The sequence below is a fragment of the Saimiri boliviensis genome, chromosome 4 (genome assembly GCF_048565385.1).
Source record: "Saimiri boliviensis isolate mSaiBol1 chromosome 4, mSaiBol1.pri, whole genome shotgun sequence".
Classification (NCBI taxonomy): Eukaryota; Metazoa; Chordata; class Mammalia; order Primates; family Cebidae; genus Saimiri; species Saimiri boliviensis.
In genome coordinates this window covers 76,513,257-76,538,107 of record NC_133452.1, presented here as the reverse complement: position 1 = coordinate 76,538,107, position 24,851 = coordinate 76,513,257, and the positions used below count along the sequence as shown (strand labels likewise).

At 37.2% G+C, this 24,851-nt stretch overlaps 1 pseudogene; it reads left to right on the top strand.

The window, feature by feature from the left end:
- Positions 1 to 6,468: 6,468 nt before the first annotated feature.
- Positions 6,469 to 21,945, top strand: LOC101047114 (E3 ubiquitin-protein ligase UBR4 pseudogene; annotated as a pseudogene).
- Positions 21,946 to 24,851: the final 2,906 nt, after the last annotated feature.

Here is a 24,851-nt window from a genome sequence, read left to right as displayed (position 1 = left end):
GGACTCCAGATGTACAAAAAGATTACCTGATGGCAATGTACATCTGTGCTCTGATTTTTCTTCTGAAGGTTTGAATGTATGCATATTGGAATCTGTATCGATAGCCACTCTATAAACTACCCCCAAGGCCCTCTTTTCCTTTACTCCATTAGAAGCTTACTTTGCTTGTTTTGTGGTCTGTTTGTTGGCTTTTATATCTCAACAGAAATAGGAACATAGATTCATATTTAAACTTAATAAAAGGTTTGTATGATTTTCTCTTGAAATGCACTATTATGACACTTTTCAAACTTGACAGTCCTTAATAAGGCAAGAGCTAGAAGCAAAAACAGTAGTTAAACCAGAGCCTTGAAATTTTATGAAGCCTTCAGATTTGCTGTTGTGCTTTGAGAAGAAGCCTTCTATCACGGTCGCTTTTACACTCTAATCTTGCCATTCAAATAATGAATGTAAACAGACTGAGAAAAAGCTATATTAAGGGTCAAGATGAGGGAAGGAGTAATTGCTTTCAACTTCATTTCAGGATAATGTCTTATCAATAATAATTGTAAACAAGAAGTTTTCAGCTTTTAAATTGTCAAACTCAGAAGCCTGGTCTTTGAACCTATGAATAGTATTCTCCCGTTTTAAAGATTATCTTATAGCTGTAATCAGGTTTTAATTTATTCGATAACGTATTTTTGATACTTTCCATTGTCATCATTTTCTTTCTGACAAAACAGTTCCCATCTTATTTACTCCTGTTTTGTACTTTATTGATTTGTTGTCCTTGAGCAGCATTTATGTGGGTAAATTGCAAATCCTCAGTTCATTCTATTGTTTCGTTGAGCTTATAGCCTTAATTTTTTAAGGATAATTTTTGTTTCTAGCAGCTTATGAAAGTAGTCAGACACATGAGCTACGGTGTTGAAGCCTATCATCTAAATGTATATCCGTCTTGTTCACTGGGCAAAGAGATCAGGGTCATTGCTAAAGGAAAAAAAAAATGGTATGTCTTCTCTAGTGAAGAATGCAATTAATTTCCCTCCAGGATTTACTGTCAGGTATAAATAAGAACAAGATCAACTCAAGAGAAATGGAAAATTCACAGTAATAATTCTCCTTCATTTTATAATCAATGTATGCTTTGGTGTTATATGGTGGTTTTCTTTTCACTACCTGTCTTTCAAGTATTCACAAAAAAACCTTGATGTAAAAGCAGTCAACATTAAAATAAAATAATAAAATTATATTTTGTAACATTCACAAATAAATCTTAAAAAATTAAATTTTAGTATATTTTTAACATTTACAAATAAGCTCAGAAACAAGAATGTCCTATAAGCCAAAAGAAGAAAATTCAAAGTCACTATATTAAACCTGAAATTAAATTACACGATTACAGTTTATTGCCCTAAAAAGTAAAACAAATTTTAAATTTAATTAGAATAACATATGCAGTCACATTCTCAGTGTCATTTCTTACAGGAACATAAAATTAAGTTATTATTGATACCACATGGGTCAGTAATTAGAAATTGTTTAAGGAAAACCCCCAGAATGGTTGTAACCATGCTCATATAATACTGCAAATAGCCTTCTAATTGCATAGCTCACATTCAGGTTAATTGTGGTACAGGCATTGGCTTAGCTGTTCTACTGTGAAGTTGATACCTGTAGTAAACATTGTATAGTTCAAGATTAAGTGTTACTTAATACCATAGATTCTAAATGGCTCATTATAGGTTAATTAAATGTTTCTTTGATATATTAAGCTTCAATGTTATTAGGAAGAATTTTCTTTTTTTTTTGTTAACTTAATATAATTATTAATTTTGTTTTAATCCAAAAACATTGGTGGTCAGGAGGCTGAGCAAAATGGCAGCCTGCCACCCACTTCACATGCTCTGCAAGGACACCAAGTTCCCAACTATCTACACTAGAATTTCAGGATCAGAAAAATCAACTTCATTAGCACCAAAAACTAGGTGAGCATTCATAGTATCTGGTTTTAACTTTATGTCATTGAAAGAAGCACAGAATACACAGAAAAAAAAAAAAACAGTTCTGAATTACTGATGCTACCACACATGCCCAACCCCACCCCACCCCTGGCAGCAGTGTGTGGTGCAAAGAGCATCTCTAGGTGCTGGGGGGAGGAGAATACAGCAATTGTGAGGCATCTAAATCAGTGCTGTTCTGCCGTAGTAGAAAGAAAAACCTGACCAAACCCAACTGATACTCTCCCACGGAGGGAGCATTTAAATCAGCCCTAGCCAGAGGGGAATCATCGATCCAAGTGGTCCAAACCTGAGTGCCTACAAACCTCGCCACTGAGGGCTACAGTGCTCTACGTCTCAAATAAACTGGGAAGGCAGTCTAGGCCATAAGGACTGCAACCCTTAAGCAAATCCTAGTGCTGAACCAGACCCAGAGACAGTGTACTGGGGGTGGGTTTGAGGCAGGTGAGATTCTGAGACATAAGCTGGAGCAGCCAAGACAGTGCTAGCATCACTCCTACCTTAATTCCATGCTGCACAGCCTATGGCACCAAACGATACTCTTTCCTTTTGCTTGAGGAGAGGAGAAGAAATAATGAGGAAGACTGTCTTGTGTCTAGGATATCAGCTCAGTCACCACAGGATAGGGCATTGGTCAGAGACCTGAGGCCTCCATTTGGGGCTCTACCTCCCAGATGAGATTTCTAGACACACCTGGGTGAAGAAGGGAACCCACAACCTTGAAGGAAAGGACCCAGTCCTGCTAGCACTCATCATCTGCTATCTGAAGAGCCCTTTGGCCTGGAATAATCAGCAGTGACACCCAGGCATAACACTGAGGGCCTTAGGTGAGCAACTCAAACTTTCTGGCTTCAGGTAAGACTCAACACACTACCAGCTGTAGGGGCTATGGGACAAAACTCCTCAAGAAAAGCAGAGGGAAAAGTAAGGGCTATTTTCTTGCACTTTAGGTACTGACACAGCCACATGGGGCTAGAGTACCAAGGGGTTCTTGGCATCCTCAATTTCAGGATTGAGGCTTAGACAGTATTTCTGGACTTGCCCTGGGCCAGAGGGAAGATCACACCCTGAAGGGTAACCCCAAGCAGAAATGAAGCTTTTGACTACATTTGCCTTTCTTGTTTTTTTGTTTTGTTTTGTTTTTATTTCAGAATGTTTTATTTTGAAATTTTTGAAGTGCAAAGAAAAATTAGCCCCTCATTTCACAGAAGAAATTGTGTCTAACACAGGTTAAGCAATATGTGTTAAGAACAATCATCTAGCCTGGCAGTGTCCTGATAGTACTTGTGTTCCTTTGCCCTGGGTCTATGGATTTTATTATTATTTATGGAAGAAATTACATATTTAATTTTAATATGAAAAATAATGTATTACTATTTATTGGGGAAATGTGTGTTTGTGAATGTGTGTGTGCATGCAGTGGAGTTGGTAAATGTCAAAGCTTGTTCATCTATACTGGAGACAGAACTCGTCCCCTTTGGTCATTAATAAAATGTGCACACAAATGAATATATGTAATGCATATGTGTAAGTTGTAAAGAAAAAAAATTTTAAGATACTACCTTCCCAAACTTTATTGTTTGGAATACAAATAGTCTATTTGAGGACGTTCCCTAAGACTGTTTTAATTCACACTCAAATTATTCAGAATTTAATAACTTTAGAATTTCATGTACACCATAGGTTGTCACAGATCACTTCCTGTGATAGGAGCATATGAATCAAGGGAAATATGAAAGAAAAAGTGCTTGAAAGAAGGAAAATTCTGATCAAGTATCCATTATGAAACAACATGTAGATAATTCACATGATTAAGTCAAATAAGAGAAAAATAATCATCAGTTATTTGACATTAGGTCAAATGTTTAAATTTGAAAGTAGAATAGTGATTAATTTCCATAATAAGATAATTTAAAATTTCATGTTCTTTCATATGCACCCAGTGGAACTCCACATAAAGGCCTCAGATTAAAAATGCAAGCTCATTTAGTTTCTTCTATATGTACCCTTTGACCTACCTTCTAAGAAAATTCTTCTGTAAGTTTTAATGCACTGATACTCTAACTTTAAAAAAAAAAAAAAACTTTTAATGTGGGAGCCATGTCAATATGTGTTTCATAAGACCAATTTTATATATCTTTATCTATATCTATATATCTGCAGGCTTCCTTAATCTTTATAGTGGGTAACAACAGTTTCCTTTATCTTTACTGAAAAGGACTAAATCTGTTCTGTGGGATTAACAGAGAAGAATATATCATAAAAATCTTTTGTCCCTTTGAGGTTGTACGTGGTCTGTTATGCTTTCTTGCTATCTCCCCGTTGGCAAAATTAAAGAGCAAAGGCTGATTGCATGAGACCTGAACAAAGATGTCTCAGGTAGTAACAAGCAGTAATCCCAGCACTTTGGGAGGGGAGACTGAGGTGGGCAGATCACTGGGGTCAGGATTTCAAGACTGGCCTGACCAACATGACAAAATCCTGTCTCTACTAAAAATACAAAAATTAGGTGAGCATGTCTGTAATCCTATCTACTTGGGAGGCTGAGGCAGGAGAATCACTGGAACACAGAAAGGTGGAGAATGCAGTGAGCTGAGATCGTGCGGCTCTACTCCAGTGTGGGCGAGAGTGAGACTACATCTCAATAAATAAATAAATAAATGTAGTTTGAAATTAGAAGGATAAGCAAAATACTCGAGCAAATGAACAAATGGAATTCTGGGGATATATCAGAGAAAGCAAAAAATAGATAAAATTGAGTAAGTAGTATTATATCATAATAAGTAACATTTTTAGAATATTAAAGAAAATTAAATCATATAAATAACTTAAATAACAGTTGATTTTAAATCTTTCCTTAGGAGGTTAAATGGAAAAAATAATAACATAGAATTAAATCACTTAATAATGTAGTACATATTGATTAATATATGCATATAAGTTAATAGTATAATTTGATTTTTGTGTGTATATGTAACATATAAATACAAAATATGTTTTATATCTAAAACTTATACCCTAAAATTGGGGTTATAATTTTTTTCAGAGTGTATTAATAAAAATTGAATACATATTAGACCAAAGATAAAAATCTCAATGGCTATCAAAAAAAAAAAATACAGAAATTATATTATGACTACATAATTATATTTATTGACTACAGGTCAATAAAACTGAAAATAGTAATACAACAAAAAACAACATTATATTAACTAAAAACTGTAGTACTATATTTTATAAATAAATATTAGTTCATGGAGCAAATATAAACCAGCATCACAAAATATCAAGGAAATATTGCAAATGAAAATAAAAGTATATTTAAGAATATAAAATAAAAGTATATATAAGTATATTTAAGAATCTGATATTTTTCTAAAGCAATTTTCAGAGGAAAATATGCAGCGTGCCATACCTAGAGCAATAAGCAAACAGAATAACAGAAAGACAAATTAATTAATATCTAACTCAAATATTAATAAATTAAAAATAAGTAACAAAATAAAATAAAACAAAACAAAAATTGACTAAAACTATTAAGACAATTTAAGCAGTGTGATAACAGAAAAACTAAATAAGACAATGTGATAAAATCATGAAACCGAGGAAACCAGCTAATAAAAATAAGAAAAAGCACATGCATTTAAAAATGGGTAAATAGAAAATAACCACGAAGAGAAATAATATTTAATATGTAGTTTTAGATTAAATCGCACTGCTCAATTCTGTGTAAATTCATTTGAAAATCTCGTTGAAATTAATGTTTATCTAAGATAACAAAGTTTTTAAATTTGACTAAAGAATCAATAGAAAATCTTAATGGTCTATTTTCTACAGAAGCATTAACAAAATTTTTCAAAGACTTATTCCTCAAAAAAGTATCAGTTCCTGATAGTTTGACCACATTTTTAGAGAAGAGAATGGTAATGTTAATGCTAATTGATACATTTCAGGGCATGGGATAAAGAAGAACCTTATACATACTTTTATGAATCAACACAAAGTGATTGTATTACCCCCATTGTAATAAAAAAAAAACTTCAGAACTCACAAGGTTTTTAGATCCTTATTTAATTATTTTACTAATAGTGTAATATAAAAATTTTTAAATATTTAATAGAGGACAGGTCAAGTAAATGATGTGATATCTTGCAGTAGAATAGTATGCAGCTATTAAATTAGGACATAATGTATACATTGATAAAACTCTTAAAGTTATTTATTCATTAAAATGTTTACTCAAAATTATTCATTTAGCATCTAATATGCACCAGACATTGATGTGTGTGCCAGGCAATATTGAAGTGAAGAAAGCAAAGTTTTCTATTCTTTTGAAATTTGCCTTCTAGTGAAAGGAAATTAAAAAGTTAAACAATACATTTATAGTAAGTTAGACATAAATGCTCAGAAGAAAAATTAGACAAGAGGAGCATGGATTATCAGGGTGGGTTATTAACATCTTAATAGGATGGCCAAGTCAAATCTTAATGAGAAGAAAACTTTGGACAAAGACTTGAAGGAAATAAACAATCATGTAGGTATTTTGGGGGAAGAATATTCTAGACAGAGAAAATGATGCAAAACATTGAGTCAATAAAGTGTCTTGTGTGGTAAAGGAACAGACAGAAAATCCATGGGACTGGAACAGTGAGAACCAGAGGAAGATCATTAAAGATGAAGTGAAAGAAGTAGTGATGGAATGCAGATGACGTAGGCTCCTGCAAGTTAATGGTAAAGATGTTGGCTGCTGTATTGATAGTAGGCTTTAGGGAGATAGACAGATGGAAGACCAGCTAAGAAATGAATGCAGTAATTCAGGGGACAGTTGATGGTAGTTTTTACCAGTATGTGTTGGTACGTAGAAATGGCAAGCAGAAGTTGGCTTTCAGACATATTTTGTAGCAGTGCCAATGGGATTTGCTGTTTGAACTAATGTGAAAGAGAAAGGGAAAAAAGGAAAAGGTGACACCATGTGTCTGAGCAAGAAGAATGAAGTTAGCAGTGACTGAGATGAAGACAACTAGGGATAAAGCTGGTCTGAGGCTGGACACCATGGCTCACGCCTGTAATCCCAGCACTTTGGGAGGATGTGGGTAGATCACCTGCAGTCAGGAGTTCAAGACCAGCCTTGCCAAAATGGCAACATGCCGTCTATACTAAAAATACAAAAAATTAGCCAGGTGTGGTGATATGCACCCGTAATCCTAGCTACTCAGGAGTCAGAGGCAGGAGAATTGCTTGAACCTGGGAGGTGGAGGTTGCAGTGAGCCAAGATCGCACCACTGCACTCCAGCCTGGGTGACAGAGCAAGACTCCATCTCAAAACAAAAAGCAAAACAAACAAACAAACAAAAAAAAAAACAAAACAAAAGAACTGATTTGGGAGAAAGTCAGGAGTCAATTTTAGAAAAGTTCCTTTTAAATTGTCAATTATATATTCAAGCACCAATGTCAATTAGGCTGGTGGCTGTGTGGGTCTAGAATTGCGGGAAGAGATCTGTGCTAGAAATCTATAAATCACTATGGATCTGCTGTGCACTTGTATAAAAATAAGAGGGGTAATATACACACACACCTACTTGTATTTATATAAAAAATCTTTGGAAATCTATGTAAGAATTCACTAACGGCCTGCTACTTGTTTGTGGGGATGGAACTGGGCAAACTGGAGGGCAGCGTTTGGTGGGAGATATTGTTTTGTATACCTTTCTGCAGGAAGTATTGTATTGTATAAATTTTTACACTTAAATAAATTATCAGACAAGTAATTGATGATCCTTTTAATAAAAAATAATAGGAAATAAAATTTAAATTGAAAAAAACTTGAAATATAAAATATTACAACCAGAAATAAATAAAAATAAAATATTTACTAAACAAATACTTTTAACTATGTTTTATAATTTTACTTAACATTTCTTAAAATACAGTACAGTATATCAAGTGTAATTTATTAAATTTTCAAATTGTTTAAAACTATCTCAAAATATTCCAGAATGATTTTTAATGTTTTGAATTGGGTCACCCTAAGGAGATGTTTAATAACAGTAATTGGTCATAGTCTTATTTATAGTTGTTAAATAATGAAAACTCAAATGAATCTTTGAAGAAATACAGATGATTTTTAAACTCAGCTACATAGTTGCAGACACAACTGAGTTTCACTGTTCAAAACTGTATTAGAAATATTTTCCCCTTCTTCCCGGCTCTTTTTCCTGGATTCAGGTAGCTCTTTCTCCTCATATGCATTGGTAGAGATGACATCTTGTAACTCCAGGATTCCATGTTCTTAGTCTATGCAAATTTAGAGGGGAAATGTTCTTTTCTATATAGTTCTGGCTAAATTGCCAGAAAGGAGACATTATACCTAACCCTGAGACAGTGTTTGTGCTCGGGAATGTGGTACGTTCTGCTTCAAAAACTAGAATTCTGTGCTATAACCAAGAGTAAGGGAGAAACTGTTCCCTAAGGAAAAAAAAATGCAAGAGAAAATCAAAACAACAACAACAAAATAGTGTAAATCTGAATAGTACGGATGAAGCGTAGAGAACACAAGTAGGATTTCGTACTAGCAGTATGAGGTGGTAAATCCAGGCGTAAGATTATCGTCGTAGAATTGGAGATGAATCACTTTTCTTTTTTCCCTGGAAGAAAGATTTAACTACACATGAATTCAAATGTTACCAATTTAAATGTGTTCACATAACCTTCTTAAGTAAAATGAAGCTGCCTTCATTTCAAAGAGCCAAAGGCAATATGCTCATATTTGCAGCAATCACTATAACAAAACATTTTTCCAATGGAGCCATACTTTAAAAAATGACTCTTAGATTCCTTTCATAATGGATACTGCCCCTTTAAGTAGCAGAAACAGCTTTAGAGGATAATAGTCGTTATTATGATTGTCAATCTATCCCAGAGCTGCTATTTTGCATTGTGTTGCTTATAGTCATAAATAGCACTTTCAGCCTGAGAATTCTATTTGTCCCAAGCCAGATTGGCAAAACCCTGATGAATGGGAAAAGGATGATGTTGAGGGGGGTGGGGGGAAAGAGAGAGAGAGAGAGAGAGAGAGAGAGAGAGAGAGAGAGAGAGAGAGAGAATGCTTGATGCTACCTACCAAAAGTAGAAAATAGTAGGGAAGAGAATCAATCTAATAGCATCTATCTTAAGTTGATCTCTTAAAAACTGATTAACTGCAATTAACTAAAAACTTTATTTTATCAGTTCATTAGAAATGATATGTCAAATCAGCATGCAGAAAATTCACTCTACCATAGTCCTGATATCATATCTTTGAAATAATTTATTTATTTTTTCTTTGTCAGTGATACCTTTGGTAACATGCAGCTGATATGTAGGTATAGGCATTGATGGGGTTGATGATACTATCTTAAAATATGGTTACTTAGCATTTGTGAAAAGCAAGAAAGTCATTTTCTGATTATTTCCTGCTCTTCTCTCCGAAAACTGGCCATAAAACCTAGAGAAGAATCTTCTGACCTTTCCTGAAGCAGGTCATGTGACAGGTGCTAACCCTATGCTTGGAGGAAAGGAACATCCTTTCCTCTGAAAACACAGGGACACAGAAAAGAACAAACAAGACTTTCTAAGCTCCTTCAAGTTTATTATTAATAGACTCTACCCTCTGTCCTCCAATCACACTTCTTCACAATTATCCACTACTTCATCAGACTTAGCACAAAAATACACAAGTTTATCTGGGTCTTTGGGTCTTCATTCAGAAGGCTCCTGTTAGGTGTGTGTTCTCCTCTAGTTAATCTGTCTTTTGTCATAGGAACCTCAGGCAGGAATCGAAAATGAGAAGAAGAAATATTTATTTTCCCCTGCAGCACCATTTTAATTGATCTGAAACCATCATCTCATTAGACTGCTGAGTAAACAACAAGTAAAGTACTCAAAGCCTTTGGATTTTTGTTTTGAGCAATTTGTACTTGTTTTGACTACAAACGCGCATCTTATTTCCTTGTCAATTTATGTGCTAAATGGATTTCTCAATATTTACGAGGTAATATTTGAGAATGCCTCATGAACAAAAATGCCATAAAATATCATCTTTAATGTTCTAAAAATATCAAATTGCCGTAATGTAAAAGTCAGTTGATTTTCCTTAAGAGTGAGCTACAGGTTCATCTCAGGATAATCTCCTTTTAATCACGAGTTTGTCACCCAATAGTGAGGGCAAGTTCTCAGGGCTTTTGGTTTAATGCCCATACATTATCTAGGATGAGATTTTATTAACTCAGTATCACTATAGTACTGCTATGCGAGACATATTTTCAAGAATTGAAGAGTAAAATTTGAATGCCTTTTCTAATGAAGTGAAATTTGATCCACTGGGAAGTAGACAGAGCAAAATACATATACTCCTCAAAAAATAATAAAAGTACCCAAAAATATTGATCATAAGTTGATCTAGGAGGCATATTTATTAAACTAAAGAGGATGCTCATGGTTGAAAATATTAGGGCTAGGAAATACTGCATCATAAACAATTAAAATGAAGAAGATTATGGAGGAGATGGGAGAAGTTATTTCATAAGAGGGGAAAAAAATGAATGGGCTTTGAAGTGGAAGCAATCTGGTGGGAACTTCTGTGCCATATTATTATCCACATTATTTGGATCACGTTTAGTAATCTGAGCCTCTGCCTCTATGCCTGGAAAATGGAATAAGACGGTTTCAGAGACGCTTTCAACAGTTTAAAAAAAAAACTTAACTGTAAGCAAAGTGCTAAGCTCAGTCCAGAACATTATAGTAGTTTTCTAAGGGCTTATTTGCTTCCCCTAAAAGACAGATGATGGAACAAGATGTTCAAAGAGTCATATGTAAGCAGGTAAAATACAGATTACAGTAAGTGAAAGGACTTTCAAGTTGGGTATACATAGTTTTTTAAAAAACTTTTTCGAAGAATTATATGGCTTGATTTCTAATCCCAAATGCGGTAACAGTCTGCTGGTTAGACTGGGAAACAATTTAAACTCTTCAATTTTTATAACTCCGAAAATTAAAGAACGTTTGGTAACTAAATTCTAAAATCCCGTCCATTTTTAATACTGACGATTGGATGATTATATATATGCTTCATTAATATTGATAATTAGAAATTTCCCTAATGTCTGCAAAAATTTTAACAACTTGGAAAATAATATTAGCTTGGTCATAACTAATGAGTTATCTAACTAATATCTCTTTCGGGGAAATTTAACTTAAATTTTATATAATAATTATGGAAAATAAAGAACAAAATTTAATCTATCAGATGCCGTGCAAAAGTGAGAGTAAAACCTGTCTAATAGATAGACTAAGAACACAAAATCAAGCAGTTAACAAGAACAGAAACAACAAGAAGAGAAAATAAAGAACACTGGATAGTTGTACTAGTTTGCCTAAAGATTACTTTCATTGTGGGTTTTGACTTTATTAAGATAGTTTGCAGATAATTGACTTGACAATGTCCTTTATTATTATTACTTTAGAATTATCAGTACTTTTTAGAGGATTATTGAAAGAAGTTTATTGTGAGAAACAGAAGATTTGTATTCTAGTTATAATTTGTTAGCACTCAATGGCTTATTTTCTCTGACCTTTGTTTTCCAATGTACAAAAAGTTTGAAAGTTTTCCAGTTTTTAAAACTAAATTTTTGCCTTGAGCAAGTATTGAGTGATTTTTAAAATTAATTTTAATGTCTATTTTCAGAGTGCTTTACAGTTTTTAACTTCCCCCTACTAAATCAGTCTGTTAATCATTTGTTATACCAATTAATAATGGGCTATAGACGAATGATTTGGTAGATATGGTGTTAAGCAAAATTGTTCCTCAGCAGTATGAATCTTCTTACATAGGCCCGTGAGTCTATGTCCATGGTATGAGTATGTTAGAAGGACACTACAGAGATAAATGGCTCAACTCTCTTTGACCCTGGAGCAAAATAAATGAGAGTAATAAAGTTCACCCCTTTGAGTTTCGCCTTGTTATCAAATATTCCCCAAATCATGAAGCCAATAAAAGTGAAATAGTCTGTCAGGGGAAAAACAACAACAAAAAATACTTCCCGTTTTTCCCTCCAGGCACTTCAAGAAAACTTCAATTTTAGATGTATGAATGAAATTACTTGTAAAAATTAGAAAATTCTATCAGCTCAGAAAACATGAGTATCTTTAGTGGAAAGTTAGACCTCCACTTCAAAAACAATAGTATTGTGCTGTTTCATGACTTTTTTTGTCTTCACTATAAACTGAGAAACAGTGTTTCACTTCATTTTCTCTATTTTAGTTTCTTTTCATTTATATCCACATATTAATAAAGAGAAAGAAAAGAAGAAGAAAAGATTAAAGTGGCTCTTTGGAGAACTCAACATTTCCCTTCACCAGGTAGAATAAGATCATAGCTGAAGAACTGTCAAAATATTTTTAGTGTATTAAAATTACTTTACATAATGTATGTATCAATACTTAATAAATGAAGGCATGAGTGCCAGAAACCAGGGCCTACTCCAACGTTGAACTGCTACCATGGCTTTCGAGACTGAGCCTCTCCCTCTGCTGTCCTGGCTTCTCTTTTAGGCTGCACTTTTGATACCATTTTTGTAACTATTTTACTAGGATTTCTGTTGCCTATTGACTCTGTACTCTCATCACACTAATCTCATGTTTATTGGTCCTGCTGCCAGGCTGCCTCATGTTCAAGAAAGTTATGTGAACTGAGGACAATTCTCACCACATTATAAACACTTTGACTTTCTTTAGAAGCTTCCTGCATCTCTCCCTTACTCCTGCTCCTATTTTTGTAACACTTTTCCAAACCTGTTCTATCTAGGTTACCATTTAAGGAGAAAACACAATGTCTTCCACTTCCCTTTCCACTTCACATTTTCCCCTTATCTATTAATCCGCACCTGCTACAATCTATTATCTGAGTAAATTTCCCTCTACCCACACCAGGGCTGATTCCCTTCCTGACTCCTTTGGCATTTTGGTTCATGGGTGATGCCCCATGTTTCTTTGTCTTCATTGCCTGTCTTCTCTTGATCTATCCCCTTAGTGTTGGCTGTTTACCACTCCGTTACCTGAATTTTACCCTTCAAACAGATCATCCATTGGCTTCTCCTTGCTTTTCTTCAATTATTAACTGCTTTTTCCTACTTATGTATCTCTGCTTTCCCTGTAGTTTAAAAGGTTCTAAATATATCTCCTCAAACATATAATTTTGTGCCAATTTTATCTTCCTTTAAAAATCTCCCCTTTATCTAAAAATCTCATCCAAAAATCATAGTTTTACTTATAATTGCTATGTTAATAATTTCCTTGTAAATTTATATATTTAACTCTTGTTTCTATTCTGAGCCGTAGTGCCAAATTTTCAAGTGCTAGCTCATTAACTTCAGATTCACACCTTTTTTCCTCCAACCTTTATTTTTCTAAGTAATGTGCCTTCACACTACTCCCACTCACCTCCCTATCTACACTTACCCAATAACCTTAATCAAAATATCAGAGCTCTGATTCCCTTCCTCTTTTTCCTTGCCTCCTATAGCCAATGAATTATCCAGACTTATCAACTCTATCATAATACTACTTTTCCCATATTGTAGAAGTCCATAGAGTACCTGAGGATGGGAAATAGAAGGGATACAGTTGTGTAAATTAATTTGCAATTCCTCCATGCTCAGTAATATGCTTCTCATAGTTTTTCTAAGCACAGATAGAAATGAATACTTATGACCTTTTTCTCTGCACATCAAAGGCCAGATGTTTCTTTTTTAATAATGTAAAGAACACTTTTATACTGCTATTTGACTTATAACTTAAATTCAAATATTTCATTTATTTTCTGAAGGTGTTCATTAAAGAATATTCAAATAGGAAAACATATCCTTTAATCCCATTCTTTAAAATATCCTGAGACATTTTTTGTTGGCATCTGTAGGCAATTTCCCCCTTGATTACATCAAATTCTAAAGCCCCTTATTATCTGAATTCCTCCTAAAGTTAATATAATAGGTAGCATTAGAATTAATTGCAGTAAGCTTGCAGATAAAAAATAACCATGCATGAATCTGGATCCCTTATTTTGAATTCAATTTAGAATCCAAATAAAGTTTAGAGATTTCACTATCCATTTTAGATTGAATTTTCTAACCATGTACTTTAGATGATCACAAATGATACCAAAATAAAAATCTTGCTTAAAAGAACTGTAAATAGTTAACACAATTGCAAGTTTTCCAACATATTTACACGTTTTATTGTTCTATAAGAGCATTTTGTAGCTAAAACTCTTAGTAATGATTTTACAACTTCATTTAAATTCTACTCAGAATTCTATTTTAGTATCAAAGGTCTCCCACACTGAAAGCTTCTGGAATGTATTCTTTTAAGGAGTCACCATCGATCCTATCCTACAATTTACTTAGTACTACAAAGTAGAAATTATATTTAATTGACCTGAATGAGAGAATCACACAACAAAGTGCTCTGCTTTATTCAATTCCCAGATATTTCTTATGTGGGATGACTAATAGAATATAACTGTTGGTGGATGACACATATTAATTTGATACATAGTTTTAATATAAAACAAATATTTTATCTGCATGCTAATTAGGTACATTTTCAAGTACCTAACCCATTGTTTTCAACTAATGGCAAAGATGTCAGATGGAAGAAAAGAGTTCACACATATTAAGAACTATGAAGTGATACTAAATAAATAGAATAAACATTTCTCCCAGTCAGGTATAATTATCCTCCATTTTCTTCTTGTTTATGATCCCATGAACAAAATACATTTTTTATAAAAATTTATTTTTTTATTTCATTACTTCCTGCATTCATTCATTTAAAAATGGTTCCAGCTGACATGCAGTATGTTGGGCTCTAAGCTATTTGCTTGGAATGCAAATATTTTACAGTCTATTGACATTGTCAATATTTATAGTTTATATATAAATTCTTCCTGGACCTACACTAGGGTAGGGGCATTCTATTATGTTACATGCAATTACTTCATTCTCAATTCAGCATCTGATAGTTCTGATAAATCTTCCATTTATTTCCACAAAATTTATATATTTACTGTATCTGTTGCCACCACAGTCACTGATCCTTCTTGTTTTCATCTCTGCATAAGAATATTTTTTTTCAGTCCTCTGGATAAAAGCTTAAGTTCGTATTATTAGATACCTTATCTAATCGCAAGGCCTGCTAAGAGATACTGCTACCTAGATGGTAGATCAAAGGACAACCTCCCACAATTATCTGGTGCAAATTTCTGTAAAATATACCTGTTTCAAGTAGCTTTGACTGGCCAAGATAATGCTGCAAACTTTATGAGTGAATTGCTCAGAGCCAAAGTAGTAATCCCATAGCAGTGTTACGTGGACATGCTAATGTATGTGAGGAAACAATCTATCTCGCTAGAATCCATGGGACTCACAGCCCTCACCTGATCGGGAACTCAGAAATACAACCTGCATGTTTATTGAAAAATTGTTTTCACTGAACATTTTCCCTGCTTGGGTTGATACGTGAACGCTGAGCTTTAAGTTGTCTGTTTGTTTTTGTGCTTAGGTTGTACCATTCTAGAATAGATAAAATCTATATGAGCTCCTTTGTTTTCCAATGCTATTACTATTTTCTAGAACGCAATGTGTTTTTAAAGTTGATCACTTTCATTGTCCTAATGAGTGTACAATTAGTTATTTACATAGAAGATAATCAGATTTCAAATGCCTTTTACTTACATATATATAAATCCCATATTTCTGTGATTTAAAAATTAGGTCAAAGTTTTTAGATCGACACTTCAGATTTTTGTTTTATTTTTCGATTATATTAACGGTTCAATTTTGACCCAGTTGGCATACTTTTCTTCTTAGTCAAAAGCAGAAAGATTTGCCTATAGCAATTTCCATGTCTCTTATCTTGCTAAGTTACATATGGAGAGAAATGATTAAGGTAGTTTTTTAAGGTTTAATTTCATAACTTTCCAATGAAAAGCACTATGACTCTTTTCAGATTTTCTTCACATTTCTCAGAAATTCATATCTGTCAAATTCAACATTTGATCTTTAATTTCTTGAGGCTATTTAACACTGACATACGTGCTAACTGACTATCTTTAATTCTTCAGGGTTTGGTTTCATCTATTCCATCAAGTATTTTAAGAAGTTTAAAATTCTCCCAGGGTCGTTTTTCTAAAGGGACTTACAGAAAGACAATACTAGTAGGATTTTATTATATACCATCTGAAAGAAAAATTAATTTTGCCTCAGGTCTCAAATGTAAATGAGAGCTCTATCATATAATGAAGGTTTGTCCGAATAACCTAATTGAATCAAGATATAAGAAATATTCAGATATTTCATGCCAAAGATTTGCTTTTTTCTAAATAATTAAAATTTAACATCTAAAATTTCTCCAATTTTCTAGTCACACAATTTTTCACTTCTTTTTTTGCACATCCATGGCATATTCCTTATCATATCCTTATTGAAATGATAAAATGACATCATTTTATCTCAGAATATGACAGTTGAGTAAATAGATTGAAATGAAGAATGGAAAAGAGTGACTTGGAAATTATATTGCTTTGTTGTCACTCCTTTTTTTTTTTGGCACAATAATTCTGCCAAATAACCTAATTTATTAAATGACCTACTCTTTTTACTTAATAATTAGATTCTATTGTAGTATAAATATAAAAACCTCCCTTGGAGTTATGGCTAGAAGAATACTTAGACAATGAATGAGTTATCTTTTCTTCCCATCATTTTTATGCACAAATACTCAAAAATTCCCTAATATTAAAATATGTAGTTTCTGGCATCTGATACCAAACTTTGCACACTAAAGGCAGTCAGATTTCTTTTTTATGAGCACGCTCACTATAAATTATCTGGGACACACGTTTGATATTATCTGGAAAAACAAAAACAATGAGTCAATGACTTGAGCTCTAACTTGACACTGAAAAGGAGTTTGGCTCCGTAAACTATTTCTGAGAAGAATATTTCACTCTGAGCATAGCCACTAAGGTTCCATTATTAATGTAAATAAACGAGAGGAAAGAAGGAAGCCTTGATGATTGCAATAGTAAAAAATTAAACAGCCCCGAGACTGTCAATTAGAGTTGACTTTAGTAAGTGGCTGGGAATGCAGACATTTGATCCAGCATACACTATTACCAGAATTCACACTGACCAATCAGTATCCTCTCCTAAAATGTATTTGCCCTCTGAGGAATTGCAGTTTCCCAATGGCACCTTTGAAACTTCATAACTTTCTGGAAAGTGTTCTTTGAATAAACGCCATATGGATTTTAGAGTAAACTTTAAGCAATTTCATTAGATAAAAATATACCTTTTTCCTTCTTCAGCTAATATATAGTTTTAAATCATTTAGAGGAGTTATTCTGATCCTAGGCTACACATTCATTTACATATTGAGTTGCAGGTCCCATATAAACATGGCTAATTTTTCTGGGCATCAATTTTATTTAATGATAATAGTACATTAGTATGAATCTCCAGAACAATATTCACATGTGACTGGAAATCACATTTGTCTGCTAAAACAATGAAGAAAAATAAGTAAATTATACTTTAGATTATTTCTAGCTGTTCTTATGTTAGGATATTAGTCATAATTCATAGGAGAAAAGTGTCCACAATGAAGATGTAGAGAATCTTTGCAATCTTTGCTGACTCAGGAACAGCAGGGGACATCAGCTCCACTTCCGCCAGCGTGAATCGTTACATCCTGCAGTTGGCTCAGGCATACTGTGGAGACTGCAAGAACTCTTTTGATGAACTCTCCAAAATCATCCAGAAAGTCTTTGCTTCACACAAAGACTTGTTTGAATATGACCTACAGCAGAGGGAAGCAGCCACTAAATATCCCGGACCTGCATGTAGCCCACATTCACTGCCAGCCAATACCATACCTTATCTGCCCTGGGCTGTGGCCACACATCCTCCACCAGGTGCTACGGCTGTGCATCGGCTGTTACAGAACATTGTATCACACTACACCAACCATTGTATCACACTACACCAACCCAGCCTTGAGGCACCTCCTTGTCTCCCAGGACCTTATCCGGGAGCTCTTTGATTATAATCTTCCAGCTCACGTGCCTCCTAACTCGAGACAACCCGGAAGCCACCCAGCAGATGAATGACCTGATTATTGGCAAGGTCTCCACAGCCCTAGAGCCACTGGGCCAACCCTGATCTGACAAGTAGCCTGCAGTATGAAATGTTGCTGCTGACGGATTCTGTCTCCAAGGAGGACAGCTGCTGGGAGCTTCGGTTAGGCTGTGCGCTCAGCCTTTTCCTCATGGCTGTGAACATTAAGACTCCCATGGTGATTGAGAACATTACCCTCATGTGCCTGTGGATCTGATTAAGCCACCTGCTCCCACTAGCAAGAAGAACAAGGATGTCCTTGTCGAGGCCCTATTGCAGTGAGATCCATGCCCAGGCTCAACTGTGGCTCAAGAGAGACCCCAAGGCATCTTATGATGCTTGGAAGAAGTGTCTTCCTATCAGAGCAATAGATGGCAGTGGGAAAGCCCCCAGCAAATCAGAGCTCTGTTTGACTGAGAAGTATGTGTGGAGGTAGAAACAGTTCCTGAGTCGTCAGACAGAGGAAGAGGACCTCCCCCTTGGATCTCAAACTGAGGCATACCAACTGGCTATGCCAAGCGCTTTTCACTCCAGCAACGCAGGCTGCACGCCAGGCAGCCTGTACCATTGTGGAAGCTCAAGCCACCATTTCCAGCCACAGGCAGCAGGTCCTGGATCTGCTTACCAGTTACCTGGATGAGCTGAGCATAGCTGGGGAGTGTGCAGCCGAGTAGCTGGCTCTTTACCAGAAGCTCATCACTTCCACGCACTGGAAAGACTACTTGGCAGCTTGGGGAGTCCTACGTTACGTGGGCAATCTCATCACTAAGGAAATAGCCCGTTTGCTGGCCCTGGAGGAAGCTACCCTGAGCATTGATCTGCAGCAGGGCTATGCCCTAAAAAGTCTCACAAGCCTTCTCTCCTCCTTTGTTGAGGTGGAATCCATCAAAAGACACTTTAAAAGTCGCTTGGTGGGTAAAGTGCTGAATGGATACCTGTGCTTGCTAAAGCCGGTGGTGCAGAGGACCAAGCTGATCGATGAGATGCAGGACATACTGCTAGAGATGCTGGAGGACATGAGCACAGGTACAGAATCAGAAACCAAGGCCTTCATGGCTGTGTGCATTGAGACAGCCAAGCGCTACAACCTGGATGACTGCTGAACCCTGCTGTTCATCTTCGAGGGGCTCTGTAGCATCATTTATCCTGAGGAGAATGAAGTTACTGAGTTCTTTGTGACCCTGGAGAAGGAACCCCAACAAGACTTCTTACATATGGCAGGATGCCTGGGAAACCATACAGCAGCAATGAGCCAGGCATCAGGCCACTGATGAGGGATATAAAGAACAAGGTTTGCCAGGACTGTGATTTGGTGACCCTCCTGGAAGATGACAGTGGCATGGAGCTTCTAGTGACAAAAAAAAATCACTCGTTTGAACCTTCCTGTGGCCAAAATTTACAAGAAAATCTGGTGTACCACGAATGAGGGAGAGCCCATAAGGACTGTTTATCGCATGTGGGGGCTGCTGGGCAATGCCACAGAGGAATTCATGAAGTCCCTGGACTCTACCACAGATGAAGAAGAAGATGAAGAAGTGTACAACATGGCTGGGTGATGGCTCAGTGTGGGGGCCTGGAATGCATGCTTAACAGACTCACTGGGATCAGAGATTTCAAGCAGGGATGACACCTTCTAACGGTGCCCCTGAAATCGTTGTTACTGTGTGAAGGTGAAAGTCAACCGGCAGCAACTGGTCAAACTGGAAATGAACACCTTGAATGTCATGCTGAGGACTCTAAACTTGGCCCTTGAAGAAGAAAGCAAGGACAGTGGGGGCGCAGCTGTGGCTGAGCAGGTGCTTAGATCATGGAGATCGTTCTCGATGAGTCCAGTGCTGAGCCCCTGAGTGAGGAGGACAAGGGCAACCTCCTCCTGACAGGTGACAAGGATCAACTCGTGATGCTCTTGGACCAGATCAGCAGCACCTTTGTCCACTCCAACCCCAGCATGCTCCATGGCCTACCTCTTATCATCCCATACCTTTCCTTTGGAGAGGTGGAGAAAGTGCAGATCTTGGTGGAGCGATTCAAACCGTACTGCATGAAGATCACAGTGGCCATGATGAAGTCTTCCTGGACTGCTTCTGTAAAATAGCTGCTGGCATCAAGAACAACAGCAATGAGCACCAGCTGGAGAATCTGATTGTCCAGAAGGGGATCACCCAGAATGCACCTGACTACATGAAAAATCACATCGGTAGCGCCAAGAACTTGGATGCCGACATCTGGAAAAAAAGCTTTTGTCTCGCCCAGCCTTGCCGTTTATCCTGAGGCTGCTTCGAGGCCTAGCTATGGAGCACCTTGCCATTCAGGTTCTGATTGGAACTGACTTCATCCCAAACCTGCATAAGCTGGAGCAGGTGTCCAGTGATGAGGGCATTGGGACCATGGCAGAGAACCTGCTGGAAGCCCTGCGGGAACACCCTGATGTAAACAAGAAGATTGCTGCAGCCCACAGGGAGACCCAGGTGGAGAAGAGTATGGCCATGTGATGAGGCAGAAGGCTCTGGGCACCCTGGGCATGACGGTAAATGAAAAGGGCCAGGTCATAACCAAGACGGCACTCCTGAAGCAGATGGAAGAGCTGATCGAGGAACCCAGCCTCACGTGCTACATCTGCAGGGAGGGATACAAGTTCCATCCCACCAAGGTCTTGGGATATATACCTTCACTAAGCGGGTAGTCTTGGAGGAGATGGAGAATAAGCCTGGAAAGAGCAGGGCTGCAGCACCGTGTCCCACTTCAACATCGTGCACCACGACTGCCACCTGGCAGCCATCAGTTTGGCCCTAGGCCAGGAAGCGTGGGAAAGTGCCTCCCTTCAGAATGCCAACACCAAGGGCAATGCGCTCCATTCAGTCTGGGGGCCTCACGTCCCTGAATCAGCTTTTGCCACTTGCTTGGCAGGACACAACACTTACCTCCAGGAATGTAGAGGCCAGCGCGAGCCCACGTACCAGCTCAACATCCATGATATCAAACAGCTCTTCCTGCGGTTCGCCGTGGAGCAGCCGTTCAGCGCAGACACCTGCAGGGGCGGCCGGGAGAGCAACATACACCAGATCGCCTACGTCATTCACACTGTGCTTTCCGTCCTGAGCACAACCCGAGCAACTCCCGAGAAGAGAAGAATCTCCAAGGCTTTCTGGAGCAGCCCAAGAAGTGGGAGGACAGTGCCTTTGAAGTGGACGGGCCCCACTACTTCACAGTCCTGGCCCTTCACGTGCCGCCGCCGCCCCCCGCCACCCCGCAGTGGAGAGCCACACAGGCCCCACTATTTCACAGTCCCGGCCCTTCACGTCTTGCCACCCCCCCCCCCGCCCCCCAGCAGTGGAGAGCCACACGTGTGGAAATCTTGCGGAGGCTGCTGGTGACCTCGCAGGCCTGGGCAGTGGCTCCGGGTGGAGCCACCAGGCTGACGGATAAGGCAGTGAAGGACTATTCTGCCTACCGACCGTTCTTCCCTTCTCTTTTGGGCCCTCGTGGATCTCATTCACAAGATGTTTAAGAAGGTACCTACCAGTAACACGGAGGGAGGCTGGTCCTGCTCTCTCGCTGGGGACAGCCGCCACAACGACATGCCCAGCTACGAAGCTGCCGACAAAGCCCTGAAAACCTTCCAGGAGGAGTTCATGCCGGTGGAAACCTTCTCAGAGTTCCTCGACGTGGCTGGTCTTTGATCAGAAGTCACGGATCCCCAGAGCCTCCTGAAGAGCCCGTTGAACTGGGTCCCCTGACCACCACGCAGAGGCTGCCGTGGCGAAGATGGAAGCGGGCCTGCCTTCCACCCTCTGTTCTCCCTCCTCGTGCGCTGAGCTCCCCCGCGGGAGGCTGCGTTGTGACCCCGCCCTCCCCTCGCTCACTTTTCCTTGGCGCGGCTTGGGGTTTTTAGGCTCCCTGTTTTATCTCGTGTGTGTGTGGTGCACTAGCTATGAAGTCGTCTGTAACCCAAGCCGTCAACTGGCCTGTACATACCTAGGAGCGCTGAGTTGTCCCGCCCAACTTCATATTGAGTGTGCACATCTTGAGGATTAAACAAATGCTAAGTCTTGCTGTGCAGCGGATCCCACTGAAAATGAAGACGATCGGAAGAAGGCTGTATTCAACATCGATACACTTTTGGGCAAAGCTGATCCAGTGTATCACCAGCTGATGAGACATTGGCCACAGCTGGAGAAGCTGCTCTGCAAAGTGAATCAGGTAACTCCAGAAAAGCCACAGGATGACTCAGGAACATGCAGGCAATCTGCAAATCAATTTATAGATTAAATCTCTACCTATGTTTTCTTTTAAGTACAAACTGTAGCATGAATACAGTGACACGTGGATATTACACTGAACTTGGTGTTATTACTGCTGTGTATGCATATGAACACAGGTGGCTTAGACACAAATACATTACTGCACACATATATACACAAATTATTTCTATCAGTTCATTCAAGTAATTTCTCCTAAATATTATGTTTATTGTACCAGTCGAGTCCCACCTGATTGCTACCAGAACAAATTGTTCAAATAAACTCATATTTTTACTAGTTTCCAAAAAGAAAAAGGAAAAATTAAATGTGAATGAAAATATGAAGGTCATTAGAAATTTCTGTTCATTTTCTACTTTCCAAATATATAGTCTTTTAGATAGATTAAAAATGAAATCACAAAAAAGGGATTTGAAATCATGAATTTTTTTCATGATTTCCAGTGAACTAACTTATTCTTCATAAGAAAAAACATAAATTTTGATCTATTCAATTCAGAATAAAAGGAATTAATGGACAATTGAAAACTGATAATTCAAACCCATTATTGCATTGATACTGGCTGACTAAACACAAATAAAGATCATGTTGTTTTATGACTTTAAATTGAAAAAAATTTAAAGGTCTAACAATAACAAATGTCAGAAAGTACTTGAATCTAGATGATTTTTTTTTTCATTTTGGGATGAGGCTTACATGCATGACCATGTATTTACAGGTTCAGTGCATCTGTTAAGGTTCATCATGACTGTTTTTAAAAGATTAACACTATTTGAAAACTATTTGCTTTGCTGTAGCCTCCACACTTTTCAAAAGAAATATGAGTACTTAACGGTTTTTCAAAAAACAGTTTTCAAATGCCTTCTTTTTCTCCTAAAATTGTAAATGAAAGAAACAAATGAGGTTGAGATTTTGCTATGCTTAGAACAAAAATAAATCTAAATATCAAATTGTTTCATTTTTACACCTGCGTGATGACTGGAATTTCACAACAGAGAAGTTTCTCTTGTTTCTGTATCTTCCAGGCTACAAGAAGAATTTATCTGGGCATCATCAGACTTTCATCCCATTAACTGCTCTATTTTACATATCACAGAATAAAAATGTGCTCTTAACCAATAGCTAAAGTTGAAGGAGAATTGAAGCAATTTTGGGTCAGTGGCCAGCATCAATCCCCACCTGGGATACTGGCATTCTGTCCCAATTACAGCTCTCTCTGCCAATCTTAGATTCTCCGGCATCATTTTAATATGACTTGGATGTGACAGATGTACATGCTTTTGTGCCCAGACTTTGTCTTGGAAAGGAGGACCATTGTCTTTTGGAGAGCAAAGAAAGAATAATGGTTGCTAACGGTAATTAAAAGTATAAGAGCAGAATTGAAATATTGTAGCCAATTTTTTAAAATAGACATGTATTTCCAAGCATTTGGCAATAGTTTATAGTCTCCATCTCTGGAAAGGATCCACTAGGGAGAACATCACGGATAGGAGGACATGGGGCCACCTGCCTATCTATGTTGTCATTGGCAGGAAGTAAAATTGTTCTCAAGGGGTTTGCATTAGCATCTATGGTTCTCAGGACCAGAAACTAGTGGATCAGCAGATAAGTAAGCAAGCAGACATCTCATATGGGCAGAGTCTGTTAGCATTTTATTAAAACGAAATTCACTGGGTCAGAACTCCTTAGCAAAACAAAAATGAACTTGCTTTCTTTGGAGATAAACTGCACATCTTTTTTTTATTTTTAATTCAATATCAACCTTAAGGTAATTAGATTAATATTTAAATATTTGAATGGATCAATTAAGTTAATGAAAGAGAATTACATATTTGAGAGAAATCGAGTACAATTTCAAAGTAGATGCAGTGCTTCAAACTATAATTTTAAAGTGCCAAGTATCCGCCTAAATGAATACATAGTGTCGCATATTCCAAAGCAATTTATATCTTGTGATACTTTGCCTAAAGCTGAAAGCCAAGAGACTTGGTTTTGAAGAAAACAACTTTCCTCTCCCAGACACTCTGCAAGTCCAAGAGAGGAAGGATCAATGCATTTGGTATTTCATGGTTTGTTCTTCTCTATACATTTTCTGTGACCACCTGGTGGCCCTGATATGAGCAGCAGTTGCTGAGTACATAGGTGGTGCTATCTGTCCTCAAACCCTTCCTGGCTCCCACAGCCATCATCCAATATAGCCTTGAAATATAGAAAAGGAAAAGAAATGAATTCTTTTTACATTATCCCTTCTTGTTTGGCCCAGTTTGTTCTCTCCTCAGTTTGAACATTTATTTCAATCAAGATCTTTTGAATTGAATTTAACAAATATTTATTCAATTTATTGCTCTCTGTCTATGGAAAGAAAGTAAGTTATTTACTGGAGC